Source organism: Schistocerca nitens, chromosome 6, assembly GCF_023898315.1.
Source record: "Schistocerca nitens isolate TAMUIC-IGC-003100 chromosome 6, iqSchNite1.1, whole genome shotgun sequence".
NCBI classification, from domain to species: domain Eukaryota; kingdom Metazoa; phylum Arthropoda; class Insecta; order Orthoptera; family Acrididae; genus Schistocerca; species Schistocerca nitens.
Window position 1 is genome coordinate 603,996,240 of NC_064619.1, and position 15,883 is coordinate 604,012,122.

The window sequence follows — 15,883 nt, forward strand, 5'->3', positions numbered from 1 at the left end:
TGACATTTATTATTTTAACACTCAGTGCCTTACAGCTTAACTAATTTTCTTTATAACATTGTTATTATCATTTTTCATGCTCAAATCAATGCTAGTAATGTGGAACGATGTACTCTTGCGTGCAAAAACTTTATAATGTACGATTTATTTTTAAAATATTAGGCAGTAGGTTTTTAAATATGCAATAAATGAACAAAAAAATACTGCACAGCCTGTGGTGGAGTGGTTACACGACAATAACATCCCTGTAAAGCACTGGCCTGCACAGAGTCCTGACCTGAATCCTACAGAACACCTTTGGAATGTTTTGGAACGCCGAGTTCGTGCCAGGCCTCACCGACCGACATCGACACCTCTCCTCAGTGCAGCGCTATGTGACGAATGGGCTAGTATTCCCCAAGAAACCTTCCAGCACCTGACTGAACGTATGCCTGCATGAGTGGAAGGTGTCATCAAGACTAAGGGTGGGCCAACACCATATTGAATTCCAGTGTCCAGATACTTTTGATTTCATAGTGTAGTTACACACATTTAATAATTGTAATGAAAGATTCAAAAAATGCACATGTTTTTATGTTGTAAGTGAAACCACAATTCTACTGTACAAAGGTTTCTGAAAAAATCACAGTATTGTTCTGTTGCTTGTTGTTCAGCAACATGTTAATGTACTTGTGTGTAAACTGATTTTGCAACCAGTATCCATTTTAAATGATGCCTGGGTATTTATTTATTCCAATGTTCTATTAGTTCGTCTCTTCCTCCCTGTCCTCTCTATCCATCTCCTCTTTCCCCCTCTCTCTACCCACCTTGTCCAGCCCCCTCTCTCTACTCCCCCCATCTCTCTTTATCCACCTTTCCTCCGTCCTTTCCCTATCCTGGCCCATTTCTCCTTCCATCACCTCCACCCCTCCCTCTCTCTGTTGTAATATTAGTAATTTTCGCCTCCCAAACATTAATATACGCACAATAGTAAACGCCTGATGGCCTAAAGTTATCGAACAATTGTAAAGTAAAAGAGATGAACCATCGCATAGCAGCGACAGAATCTATTATTCTTTATCTTTGGCGTTCTTGCGCGGTGCCTGTAAATCTCTATGTACATGTATCGATTAATGGTATAAAAAAGAATTCTGTTGTTTGAAGACAAATGAGGCTTTTGGCGCCTCACCTTTTACTGTTTGTCTTCTATGAAAGGCGGACTCGGACTTGCTGCGTTCCACAACTGTATTTTATATTTTATGTGAAAATATTGAGTGAATATGCTAATTGTTAATTTTTCCAATCAGAAAACATGTAGTTTCCTGTAACTGATATCGAACAGACAGCGTCAAGAGGACATTTTGACTGTTATGTATAAAGTATTTAACCACAATGGTCATCTATTGTAATTTAATATGAAAAGGTACGTAGCATTAAAAAAAAGTGTGTTAAAGATAAGTGTGCTTATTTTCGTAAATTAACCTTGATGATTCCATCTCCTTGTTTAACTGAATGATAATTATTGTTTGTGTTACTTCATCATCAGAAATTACGATCACGCTGATGGGCCGAACGCAGCATGAGGCAGAAGGAACATTATCGTTTTCCTATTATTTCTGAACCAACTTTTTTTGTGTAGTGTTGCATTTCTTTTAAAGTCTATAAATCTTCTGGTCCCTTAGTGTTGATCCGGGTATGACTACATCGCGACTATAAAAATGCACAGAAATGATAATGTTTCTTCCGAACGATCTCAAATATATATATCAATATGCTGCTCTTATTCAGGTATTTAATGGTCAACGTATGTTGTTATAATAGCGTAATAAATCCCTGATTCTGTTGCCAAGTGGCCCACCAAAATATTCACTTTTTCGACATTAAAAAAAAAGTAACAGTTCTTTTTATTTTCGTCCCCCAAGAGCAACGCTACACTTGGCGCCCGAACAGGGACTTGATCAAAAAATCATTTCATGTATGTGTTTAAAAATTTTTCAGTGCTTGTTCTAATAATTGTTTCATTTTTTTCATGTGGATGCAATTCAACCGAGAAAGATAAGTGGGAAAACCTTTTAATTAATTTAGAAGAACGATTGATGAAATTAGCATCAAGACAGCCATAGTAAGTCAAATTTTTTATACGCAGTAGCCAAGCTTTCGTAGTGACGTTGCATCTTTCGAGTTGATCAGAACGTAAAACTGTCTTTCCTTGCCTTGAAACAGCTTTATTTCAATTTGTCCATAGTCCATTCTTATGTAGTTAAATTCAGTGAAAGTGTACCATTGTTGTCAGTGCATAAAAAAAAATTACGATATGGCGGATAACTACGCTCAAAACTGGTAAAATGTGTGATATTTCATTTGTTTGTAATTAGTAGGAACCATCTTGTCTTCTTGGCGTACATGAACGTCAGTTGTTACCCAGAGTTAAAATTTCATCTTAGGTCCCAGTAAGCCATAGCACTACGTCACAGACAAACGACTGACGGCTGTGACAAACAATATATGTAGCATTTTGACGTTTGACAAATAATTCATGAACATGGCTGACGGTAGACAGCGGACACAAACAAAACCAGACGACAGCGGTGATGCGAATGGACCTCACTATCCATTACGATCACGCGCGATAGGTACACGAGCGGAGGCAGAAGCAGCCTCGACCGAAGTTTTAGAAGCTGGTCCTAGTGTGCAAACTATTCCCGCTTTTGAAAAAAATGACTTGGCTGCAATGATCGAAGCAATAATGGAACGCAAGTTCGAAAGCCAAAAACAGGAAAGATTAGATGAAAAGGCCCGCGAAGAAAAAGAGAAGGCCGAATGACGGCATAATAAAAATCAGGTCCTTACAAATCTGTGTAACTCAGTAAAAGCAGACATAAATTCAGTAAAAACAGAAATAAATTCGGTAAAAACAGACATAAATTCAGTAAAAACAGATCTGCAAACGGAGATAAATGACCTAAATACACGGTTAAATTCGGTAAAGGCCGAACTAAAGGCAGGCATAACAGCTGATTTAAATACCCTGTTGGGTAATGTCCAAAGCCAAATCAGTAGTCAGATCACGACCATGAGGCTAGAAATTGACACACAAGTAGAGTCAAAAATAGAGGATATTTCAAAACGGTTAGATAAAAAAATCGAAGCAGCCAAGGGAGAGATAAATTCAAAAGTGATGGAATATCAAAAACAAGCTGCGACCTTAAAAGAAGATTATACTGCAATCTCTGATGAGGTCAAAGGAGTTAAAACCGCAGTAGACACGATCGAGAATGTTGTTGATGATCTTTCCAAACAGATTGAGACTCTTAACGTAGAGGATCAAATAAAGAATACTGTTAAGACACATGCAGAAGCATTGTCCGACCACTACCAAGAGTGGATTAAAAACAAAGACGGATTCATAGAAAACAAGGTCAAGAACGAACTCAGGGAAACTGTCAAAAACGTGACCTTTGAAATATTGGCAGCCCCTGGAAAAACAGGAGACACGGTCATGTCAGAATTGGGCCAGATAAGACGAACGTTAGCTCAAGATTTACCTGAATGGCGTCAACAGATAGTTGATGAAGTTCGTACACTAAAGTGTCAAGTTGAAAATTCCCCACCTTCCGTGTCAGGAGAGTGGAATAATTCACCACGATGTAATGAACAATAGCAGGTACATTACCGTTCACCATTTGATAACGCTCAAACTCATAGTTCTATAGAAGCACAAGTTAACCAGAGTACCAGCCCACCCACTTTTGTCAGTTTGATGCAGGAGGAAAGCGTGATCAAACATCGTATTTTTCCGACCTTTCACCCACAGAAAAGAGAAATTCATCCTATAGTGTTCCTCCGAAATTTTTCAGGAATTTTCCCGAATAGCTGGAGTGACCGCCAGCGAATTCAATTCGTTAGTGGATTTATCGTAGGCGATGCTGCCTTATGGGGAACCGAAATGGTCGACTCTTGTAAAAGTTACAAAGAGTTTGAACAGATGTTTTTAGCTAAATTCTGGAGTTCTGGTGTGCAGCAGCGCCTGAGAAAAGAGGTTTACAACGCCGAAGTGTTTAACAGTAAGCGCGGTAGTTTGAGAAGATATTTTGAAAAGTATTTAGCGAAAATCAAGTTCTGGGATTCGCCGATCACCGCCAAAGACGTTATTATGATTCTAAAAACTAAGCTACCGATTGCGATCAGAGAAAAGTTAGTAAACGTGTCTGAGGACGATACGGACACTTTCCTATCTGTGTTAGACTCGTTAGATCTGACTTACGAGGACGCTAGAGTTGATGTTGGCAACGCTCACTTCAGTGCAGGCGGCCAGCACAATACAGAATACGCAGGCAACAATGGTGGCCGAGCGAAAGCGCGTCACAGCGACAGCCAGTACCAACCCCACAGCGGTTTCAAAAATAAACACACTACGTACTCCAACAGCAAATACAAAAAGAAGTACAATAACGGCCAGAGATACAATCCAATATATAATTCGTCACCACCTCAGTACGAAAATGCACATTATAGCACCCATCCCCAGCAATATGGAAACACGCAATCGATCAACGGTAATTATCAAAACGATCGGTCTTACGATTCAGTTCGTCAGTGGAAAGGAAATAAATGGCATAACCAAGGTGGAGACCAACGTACACCTTTTAGTAATGGTTACAATCAACACAAGAAACAGCAAAATACCTTTCAGCCACAAAATATACACTTCACGCAACAAGCGAACGGACCTTCGGGAAGTCTGAAGCCTAAACGCCCGCATAATACGCAAATTTATTATGCACAAGCGAATACGCCAGGACAACAAGATCCATTTCCGAGTTCGTACCACAAAACCAACACCAGTTCCAGACGGAAGAAACTTTAAGAAATATAAATCAGCAGGAAAGTAAGCGTCGAGCGGAAAATTAAAAGCAGCACCTTTGAGCCTCCTAGAGGATGCTGCAGGTTTGAATGGGGGCACCCTGTCCCTTAGTCCACACGAAATTAAAGCAATTAGGTATGACAAAGAGACAAACTTACGGGATGATCTAGTAGCAGACACTGAGACGAAAGACAATGATGACGTATGGGACGAACAAGTACAAGCTTCCATAAGAGTATCAATTGCCAACATACCAGTAACAGCCATTGTAGATACAGGAGCTAATATAAATGTCTTATCTTTATGTTTATTTAAGCAAATATCCTCTGTATGCAAGGTTTTATCACTTCCAATTCAAGGTTGCACCGTGTTGGGAGCAGTTGGTCCACTAACACAAGTGTAAATCTTCAGACTCAGCTTCAAATCCAGATAGAGTCTATTTCAGTAACGTGCATTTTTCTTATTGTTAAAAACCTATCAGTGCCATGTATCCTGAGTATGGAATTCTTGAGGCAGACGAAAGCTAAAATTGACATCGAGTGTGGAATCTGTACTCTCGTAGCGAGCTAGAAACAAGTAACTGTAAATTTGTTAAGAAGTAAGGTGAAGACAAACTTTGGGGTGCTTCAAATAGCAGTACGGCCATGGACTAAAAGACAACAGTACAGTCAGACAGAAGACGTGACAGATCCTGAAAGTGTTAATGACGATGAGTATAAAGACCTAATTCCCGGTCAGAATGAATTATACGGTAAAGCTAGTGAGTCCACTGAATTATCCAAACAACAGAAGAATGAGCTTTACAATTTGTTAACAGATTACGTTCAAGTATTTTCTAAGAAACCTGGACTAATAAAAGGCATTGAATATCGAATGGATGTCCTGCCCCATTCAACCTACTGTAGAACAAGCTATTCCAACAGTGGAGGCGGACAGCCACCACGTCACGAAATAATGTAAACGTTCAACCGCCAACACAGTTGCTGTGCGCTACATTCTGTAGCAAAAACATTCACACCCAGTACTGAAAACATTTTTGTATGTGTCATAAACCTTCCGAGAGACTCTAAGATAGAGAAGTTAGCGTAATTATTATAATGACTGATTGTACACAGAGACAAGTACAAGGTCACCTCTGAACACTGTTGAAATGTAAACTTTAACGAGAGGTCAAGATACGAATGAAAATAAGCACACGAAAATACGTCAAAGGATCCCATCCTCCTATATCCCATCCCATATGTATATAAAATTAGTTTTGTAAGCTATTCTAATGTAAGATATTTTATCTGTTTCATATGTGAAATAATTTGGAGAGCCACACTCGTGCCCTGAAAGTGAAAGATATGGACTTCCTTGTCGAAGCCATCACCAGTGACCGCTCTACAGTCCAAGTCTATCATAAATAGTGTATGTGCGACGAAAATAAATGTATAATTAAGTGCGACAACGGACAAGGCAATCAATCGACAAGACGATGACAATATAATGAATACAGTCAAAACAGAAAGTTGTGTACCAGTTGTGATAGTCAAATTACTTTTGCAACGATGAAAAATGAAGTGTGACTCTATTTCCTTATAAATTTTGTAAATACGTGTACTTATAGCCTTAATTTTAAGAATCATCAAAAAAGACTGAATCCATGCAAACACTGACAGAAAAACAGAACAAATTCACAATGATCCACCGTCAGTAATTACAAATTGAAACGTTAATTCTTTTATTATAGAATGAATATGAAATGAAACTTTTAATAACCTGTATGTTACACCCGAAAATTACAAATATTCCAATGGGAATGAGGATGAAAGTAATACCTTCGGTATTCCTTCCCTCCTTAATGGGAGGCAGTGTAATATTAGTAATTTTCGCCTGACAAACATTAATATACGCACAATAGTAAACGCCTGATGGCCTAAAGTTATCGAACAATTGTAAAGTAAAAGAGATGAACCATCGCATAGCAGCGACAGAATCTACACTCCTGGAAATTGAAATAAGAACACCGTGAATTCATTGTCCCAGGAAGGGGAAACTTTATTGACACATTCCTGGGGTCAGATACATCACATGATCACACTGACAGAACCACAGGCACATAGACACAGGCAACAGAGCATGCACAATGTCGGCACTAGTACAGTGTATATCCACCTTTCGCAGCAATGCTGGCTGCTATTCTCCCATGGAGACGATCGTAGAGATGCTGGATGTAGTCCTGTGGAACGGCTTGCCATGCCATTTCCACCTGGCGCCTCAGTTGGACCAGCGTTCGTGCTGGACGTGCAGACCGCGTGAGACGACGCTTCATCCAGTCACAAACATGCTCAATGGGGGACAGATCTGGAGATCTTGCTGGCAAGGGTAGTTGACTTACACCTTCTAGAGCACGTTGGGTGGCACGGGATACATGCGGACGTGCATTGTCCTGTTGGAACAGCAAGTTCCCTTGCCGGTCTAGGAATGGTAGAACGATGGGTTCGATGACGGTTTGGATGTACCGTGCACTATTCAGTGTCCCCTCGACGATCACCAGTGGTGTACGGCCAGTGTAGGAGATCGCTCCCCACACCATGATGCCGGGTGTTGGCCCTGTGTGCCTCGGTCGTATGCAGTCCTGATTGTGGCGCTCACCTGCACGGCGCCAAACACGCATACGACCATCATTGGCACCAAGGCAGAAGCGACTCTCATCGCTGACGACGACACGTCTCCATTCGTCCCTCCATTCACGCCTGTCGCGACACCACTGGAGACGGGCTGCACGATGTTGGGGCGTGAGCGGAAGACGGCCTAACGGTGTGCGGGACCGTAGCCCAGCTTCATGGAGACGGTTGCGAATGGTCCTCGCCGATACCCCAGGAGCAACAGTGTCCCTAATTTGCTGGGAAGTGGCGGTGCGGTCCCCTACGGCACTGCGTAGGATCCTACGGTCTTGGCGTGCATCCGTGCGTCGCTGCGGTCCGGTCCCAGGTCGACGGGCACGTGCACCTTCCGCCGACCACTGGCGACAACATCGATGTACTGTGGAGACCTCACGCCCCACGTGTTGAGCAATTCGGCGGTACGTCCACCCGGCCTATCGCATGCCCACTATACGCCCTCGCTCAAAGTCCGTCAACTACACATACGGTTCACGTCCACGCTGTCGCGGCATGCTACCAGTGTTAAAGACTGCGATGGAGCCCTGTATGCCACGGCAAACTGGCTGACACTGACGGCGGCGGTGCACAAATGCTGCGCAGCTAGCGCCATTCGACGGCCAACACCGCGGTTCCTGGTGTGTCCGCTGTGCCGTGCGTGTGATCATTGCTTGTACAGCCCTCTCGCAGTGTCCGGAGCAAGTATGGTGGGTCTGACACACCGGTGTCAATGTGTTCTTTTTTCCATTTCCAGGAGTGTATTATTCTTTATCTTTGCCGTTCTTGCGCGGTGCCTATAAATCTCTATGTACATGTATCGATGAATGGTATAAAAAAGAATTCTGTTGTTTGAAGACAAATGAGGCTTTTGGCGCCTCACCTTTTACTGTTTGTCTTCTATGAAAGGCGGACTCCGACTTGCTGCGTTCCACAACTGTATTTTATATTTTATGTGAAAATATTGAGTGAATATGCTAATTGTTAATTTTTCCAATCAGAAAACATGTAGTTTCTTGTAACTGATATCGAACAGACAGCGTCAAGAGGACATTTTGACTGTTATGTATAAAGTATTTAACCACAATGGTCATCTATTGTAATTTAATATGAAAAGGTACGTAGCATTAAAAAAAGTGTGTTAAATATAAGTGTGCTAATTTTCGTAAATTAACCTTGATGATTCCATCTCCTTGTTTAACTGAATGATAATTATTGTTTGTGTTACTTCATCATCAGAAATTACGATCACGCTGATGGGCCGAACGCAGCATGAGGCAGAAGGAACATTATCGTTTTCCTATTATTTCTGAACCAACTTTTTTGTGTAATGTTGCATTTCTTTTAAAGTCTATAAATCTTCTGGTCCCTTAGTGTTGATCCGGGTATGACTACATCGCGACTATAAAAATGCACAGAAATGATAATGTTTCTTCCGAACGATCTCAAATATATATATCAATATGCTGCTCTTATTCAGGTATTTAATGGTCAACGTATGTTATTATAATAGCGTAATAAATCCCTGATTCTGTTGCCAAGTGGCCCACCAAAATATTCACTTTTTCGACATTAAAAAAAAAAGTAACAGTTCTTTTTATTTTCGTCCCCCAAGAGCAACGCTACACTGTCTATCTCCAACATCCCTCTCCCTGTCATCTCCTCAACACCCCTTCTGCTCCTCTCTCTGTACATCTCCTCCGCCTCCTCCTCTTCCTCCTCCATATCTGTCATTCTACTCCATCCCCCTCTATCCACCTGCTTCTACCCCTCTGTCAATCCCCTCCTCACCCACCCAGTTCCATCTCTTCCCCCTACTCTCTCTGTTAATCTCCTCCTCCCCCTGTCCCTGTCCATTGTAATATTTCTGGATTATTCAGCCATCATATTAGGCTCCAGGAAGCTATTCCCAGGGCAGTGGGGATGCAAGAAACATACAGATGACGCAATGCGGGTTGAGGTACCGGTGACAGATGTTAGATTCGGTACCATTCCCGTGAGAAAGACCGCCTGCATGATGCTGCTGCTCTGTGATTGGCTGCTGTGTTCGGCGGTAGGGCGCCAAAACGTTAAACTTTAGTTGCTATTATTAATTAAACCTGTCATCCAAATTACTTCATTTTTTAAATAAACGTCTGTCAACAGCCAGCTATCAATCAGTCATTTCAAAATTGTTAAAATCAAAGTATTACTAAAACAAAAGACTGACGATATTACTGCCCATGCACTTCGGTGGCGTTCGGGTCACGCCTTGCTGGCTTGGCGCGCGAAGTGTCTCGGGCAGTCCGGCTCTCCAGTTCTGACCGTTCCAGTAGACAGACATGTTGTCTGTGGCAGGATATATTTCACGTTATTTTAGCCAGATATAATGACTGTGGAAAGATATGTTGAATAGGTTGTGATTAGTTTCTCGTGTCTATATCAATAAAAACGCGAGTGGCATCCCAAATGAGTTATAGTTTATTCGTAGCAGCAGTTCCTTGCGAAGTTAATTTCAGCCTCAAGAAAAAGAATCCACGACCTGCGTACTGTTTTCTGCGCTGGGGACATCATCATCATGAAGACAGCAGGTTAGTGAAGTGTACAAGAACTTATGTATTCCACACAGGGCAGTGGAAACAAATAGGCACCTCACGTGTACTGCATGCACAGTACAAATGTGCTCAGTGGCACGCCATCTGCAGTAATGCAGAGGAGATAAAGAAGGATGAAAGTATTAACACTATCTCACTTTTATTCCTTTTTTTTTTCCTTGCCGTACCATCACCTCCACCCCTTCCTCTTTCTGTCCATCTTCACCACCCCTCTGTGTCCACCTCCTCAACCCACATTCCCTGTCCACCTCCTACCCTTTCTTTGTACGTCTACTCCTCTCCCATTTCTCTGTCTCTCTCTCTTCATCATCCTGTCAATGTCCATCGCCCCTTTTTCCTTTCTCTGTCCATTTCCTCCTCCCCCCTCTCTGTCAATCTGCTCATCCCCCCTCTGTCCATCTGCTCCTTCCCATTCTGTCCATCTTCCCCACCCTCTCTAATTCCATCTCCTCCTCTCCCATGTCTCTGTGCATCTCCTCCACTTCCCTTTCACAGTCCATTTCTTCCTACCCCTGTGTGTGTTAACTTCCTCCTCCTCCATTTCTCTGTCTTCCTCTTCCTCCCCCTGTCCCTGTCCGTCTCCTCTTTCATTTCTTTGTCCACCTCCTCCTCTCTGTCCATTTCCCCCTCCCCATCTCTGCCCATCTCGTCTTCCTATCTGTGCCTATCTCTCCTTGTCCCTCACTCTCTGACAATCTCCTTGCCCTCCTTCGCTCTCTGCATTACCACACTCACCCCAGTAGGAGGCTGGTAGTTTTCACCCCTACACATTGTAAGTAATATGTGTAGCAAGTTTGACTGAAATCGTTACAGGGACTTAGGATGACCTTTCCACCCATGGCTTTGCTTGTATACACACATACCGAACTTATTTCACACATATTTAACATATTTCACGCGAATTTCTACATATATTTCACCTGTATGTATAGCGAATCTCGCCCTGCAGTTCCATTTCCATTTTCACGTATCTCAGTGTTTATGCGTGTCTCCTGAAACAAGTGTCGTACAATGATGTAGTTTTTCTGGTACATTGTGGTATAATTGAAGACTGTGTTCAAAATGTGTCACATACAGTTAATAGTAAGGAAGTAATAAATTAAAACGTTATGTTTCATGTCGCAGTTTTAGCGGGTGAACAGCGAAAACGTAGTAACCGACAGACTTTGTGCCTTTCATCATTTTGTGGGGATCATCAACGAAAAACAGGTTTGAAATTATGTATCAAGTTAATTGCAAGTCTCTGAGCACTATCATACTCAAACATATATGAGTCTGTCGTGTCGTGGGCCACACTGTTTTCTCTCCCCCATCGCACCACTTTGATTGGTCTTTCCAGATAATACTTGAAATGTGTACCATTGTTGGTGGATTGGGTCCAGTGGTTTTGGTGGAGATGTGGAATATAAAGGGTGATTCACGAAGATATGCAAGTATTTTAATATGTTGTTCTACAAGTAAAAGTAAAGAAAAAAGTTCATATAAACATAGGCCCGTAAATGTTACGGAGTTACGGCTTATAAAAGATTTCGCCTAAAATTTAGCAACTTCGCTAATATGAAGCAATCGAAATGCTGTAGGAGGTTAAAGTAATTCACGATTTCCGTTTATTTTGTTGTTATTGGTCTGGTAAATCTAATAAAACATGTCCCAGACGTGTATCTGCGGAAGTTTTCCAGAACATCCAGAGAAGCAAAGAAGTAATTTCGTAAAATTTTAAATTTATTAACTACTTGGCCCAGTTGGTTTTTTAAATTCCAGACAATTGCACAAAGTTTTCAACAGAAGTTGTAGAGAACTTAATTTTGGAAAAAGTGATTGTAATAACGTTAACTGAAACTGTATGAATGTGTGAGATAATCTGCTTATATTAATACCATAGCACACGTGAATTCACGTTAAACCGGAAAAAAACAAAGCTCATTGGTAAGGAAGTTGAACAGTGTACATACAATTTGACAGTACATTCACAATAAATGGTCAAAAATGTCTCCAACGAGTTGAATTCATTTACCTGTACGTATATGAACAGATTTTGTTGCTCGTTTCAGTTTCACAGGGTTGTTCTTAATTTCGTCTTCTTTGCTTCTCTGGATATTCGCGAAAACTACTGCAGATACATGTCTGGGACATGTTTTATTAGATTTACCAGACCAATAACAACAAAGTAGACGGAAATCGTGCTTTACTTTAACCTCGTACAGTTTTGCGATGGCCTCATATTAGCGAAGTTGCTAAATATCAGGCGAAATCTTTTATAAGCCGTAACTCCGTAAATAAGCATTTGCGGACCTATGTTTACATGAACTTTTTTCTTCAGTTTTACTTGTAGAATAGCATATTGGAATATTTGCATATCTTAGTGAATCACACTGCATAGCAGCATGCACGTACATACACACTTTAAATACACACATACATACATTTTTATAATTTGTATGGATATGAGCACTGTTTTTAGTATCTTGGGGCGTGTGATAAATGTCGTTAATATGCTGATTTGGAGAAATTGTACATATGATGTTTTCAATGTAAAGTTTGTGAAAATCTCTCCTGCTTTGATGAAAAGCTTACCTTGATGCAAGCCTGATTGTGTGTATTTTGCAGTGGGTACATGATGGTTGAGGATATGGTTCCTTATATCACCCACATATGCCAACCAATGATATACAGACAAAAGATGGTGGTGGTAATTGCGGCATCTTCCAGAGAACACGGTGCCAATCCCCAAGTTGGCCACGCTCTAAGTCGCGCCTCAGCACTCAGCACAGCAGTGCTCTCACACTGAGGTCAATGTAGTGTCAAAGGTGCAAGGGCTCCGGCCAGTTTGTGACCTCAGCTTCAGCAGTCCATCGAGTAGGACAGTGTCTATGAAGTTTCAGATGGACTTATACTTTTGTCAAGGTTGAACATTGTGCTTCAAGAGAACGGTTTGTTAATTAGTGTATCAGGTGACGTTTGGTTTGTCAGTTGACAGTTGTAAATTATCCAGTACTCCTCTGTCAAGGAAGTGTGCCAAAATTAAGTAAATCTTTTGTTCATTTATGTGACAAATTGAAATAATATTTCATGTGTTCTAGTTTGATGAGCCTTCTCCCAAAGCAATCAAATAACTCACAGTTGTTGCTGGGCGTAAGTAGTTTCTCCTGGCCATACACTAGGGAACCAAAGAAACTGGTACACCTGCCTCACATCGTGAAGGGCCCCCGCGAGCACGCAGAAGTGCCGCAGCACGACGTGGCATGGACTCGACTAGTGTCTGAAGTAGGGCTGGAGGAAACTGACACCCTGAATCCTGCACTGCTGACCATAAATCCGTAAGACTACGAGGGGGTAGAGATCTCTTCCGATAAGCACATTGCAAGGCATCCCAGATAAGCCCAATAATGTTCCTGCGTGGCCAGCGGAAGTGTTTAAACTCAAAAGAGTGTTCCTGGAGTCACTCTCTAGCAACTCTGGTCATGTGTGGTGCCGCATTGTCCTGCTGGAATTTTCCAAGTCCATCGGAATACACAATGAATATGAACGGATGCAGGTGATCAGACAGGACGCTTACGTACGTGTCACCTGTCAGAGTCGTATCTAGACGTATCAGGGATCCCATATCACTCCAAATGGACACGCCCCACACCATTACAGAGCCTCCGGCAGCTTGAAGAGTCCCCTGTTGACATGCAGGGTCCATGGATTCACGAGGTTCGCTCCATACCAGTACACAATTTCAAACGAGACTCCTCCGACCAGGCAACATGTTTCCAGACACCAACAGTCCAATGTCGGTGTTGACGGGCCCATGTGAGGTGTAAATCTTTGTGTGACCCAGTCATCAGGGGCATGCGAGTGGACCTTCACTCCGTAAGCCCATATCGATGATGTTTAGTTGAATGGCTCGCACGCTGACACTTGTTGATGGCCCAGCATTGAAATCTGCAGCAATTTGCGGAAGGGTTGCACTTCTGTCGTCGTTGGTCCCGCTCTTGCCGAATCTCAGTGATGTCGGAGATTTGATATTTTAACGGATTCCTGATATTCACGGTACACTAGTGAAATGGTCGAACGGGAAAATCCCCACTCCATCGCTACCTCGGAGATGCTGTGTCCCATCACTCGTACGCTGACTATAGCACCACCTTCAGACTCGCTTAAATCTTGATAACCTGCCATTGTAGCAGCAGTAACCAATATAGCAACTGCGCCAGACACTTGTCTTATATAGGCGCTGGCGACCGCATTCTACCTGTTTACAGATCTGTGTATTTGAATACGCATGCCTACACCAGTTTCTTTGGCGATTCAGTGTAAAACGGGGATTTCGTCGCTGTTGAGGGCAACTGAGCCGCCGAGTTGGCGCTTTCAGCCGCAGTGTGCGTGCAGAGTGTTGGAGCGACAGTGCGAGAAGTCAGGGAGCGGCGCGGCAGGCTTGCGAAATGTCAAGGAAAGCGACAGAGAAAGGGAGGGAGAGAGAGGGACAGGAGGGAGGGAGAGAGAGAATGAGAGAGACAGGCAGAGACAGTGAGGAGAGGCATGCAGAGTGGGGGACAACATCCACCCCTCCACAGCTCGCCCCTTCCCCTTCCCCTCGCACCAAGGCTACCGTTTCCACAAGCCAACGGAGTGTCTCCCGCGGCCGGAATTCAGACGGGCACAAAGCTCGCGCAATAATAAACGCAGCCGTGCCTTCTTGTATTCTTGCCGCTGCTCGCCTGCTGATGAGTTGCGCTCTTGTTCCGCGCCGCCGCGCACCCACCAGCTTACAAAAGAGGCCGGGCGTCGGCAGTGAGAAATGGGAGGACGAGGAGAGCGGCAAATAGACCCGACCTTCGCGCGCCGGCACACTGAATGAATCACGACGCCGCCGCGGCATTCACTGCCTCAGCCCGTTTCTGCCGCGCGCGGCACGTCGCTCCGCAAGTCGGCAACGGCGCAGCGCGTCGTAAACTAACGGCAACGAACAATTCTCTTTTCATCCGATGTAGATTCGCGTCGTCTATACAGACATTTTAGAGTGGGTGACCACTGTCATTAATGGGCTGATACTGAGTAATTTTCTTGAAGAAATGTGAAGAGAAGTGGAAGAAAATATGCAAATCGGAAGAACTGATTTAGCCTACAGAACAACAAATCAATTTTTTAACAAACGTTATACGAGGTGCCGGGGCTAGCAGTGTATTTAACACTAAATTCTTCTCGAATCTTCATATGGAAATGATGCTCTAAGCCCCCCCTTTTCTAACTCCTACTTTTGCTGCTGCACATGGATTAAGAAGAAACGTGAACTGACTGTAATCGACCCTGCAAGTGGAGTAGAAAAGAGTTTGGCACCTGCAGTAATTTAATTGGATAGAAATTAAGGAAAGTTTCATTAACGTAGTGAGAAATGAAAGGGCTGCTCTACCGATTAACAGAGTGAAAGTTCCGTCCAAAATAACAATTTGATTTATTATGACTAAACTCAAAATAATAAACAAAACACATGAAACATTTACAATACATCAAACTGGATACTCAAATAAAGGGTGTGAAGGTGAACTTGCCCATAAACTAAATTGTGACATTTATGACCAAGTGGTATGTAGAGCCAATTCCTTGCAACTCAAATCTTAAGAGAAACATCCAGCCAACCCAACATTAATTGCTGCTACAGTAGTGATAACTCAGACAATGAACACCCAAGACAGAACAAAGTTAGAAAAGACGAACAGGCGCGCTCTGCTGAGCTCTGATTATCACCTAGCAAAATATCCTGCTTTGCCGGTGCTGCAGACGTACATTACCAAGCTGTCTTCTTAACTGCAAGGACACGA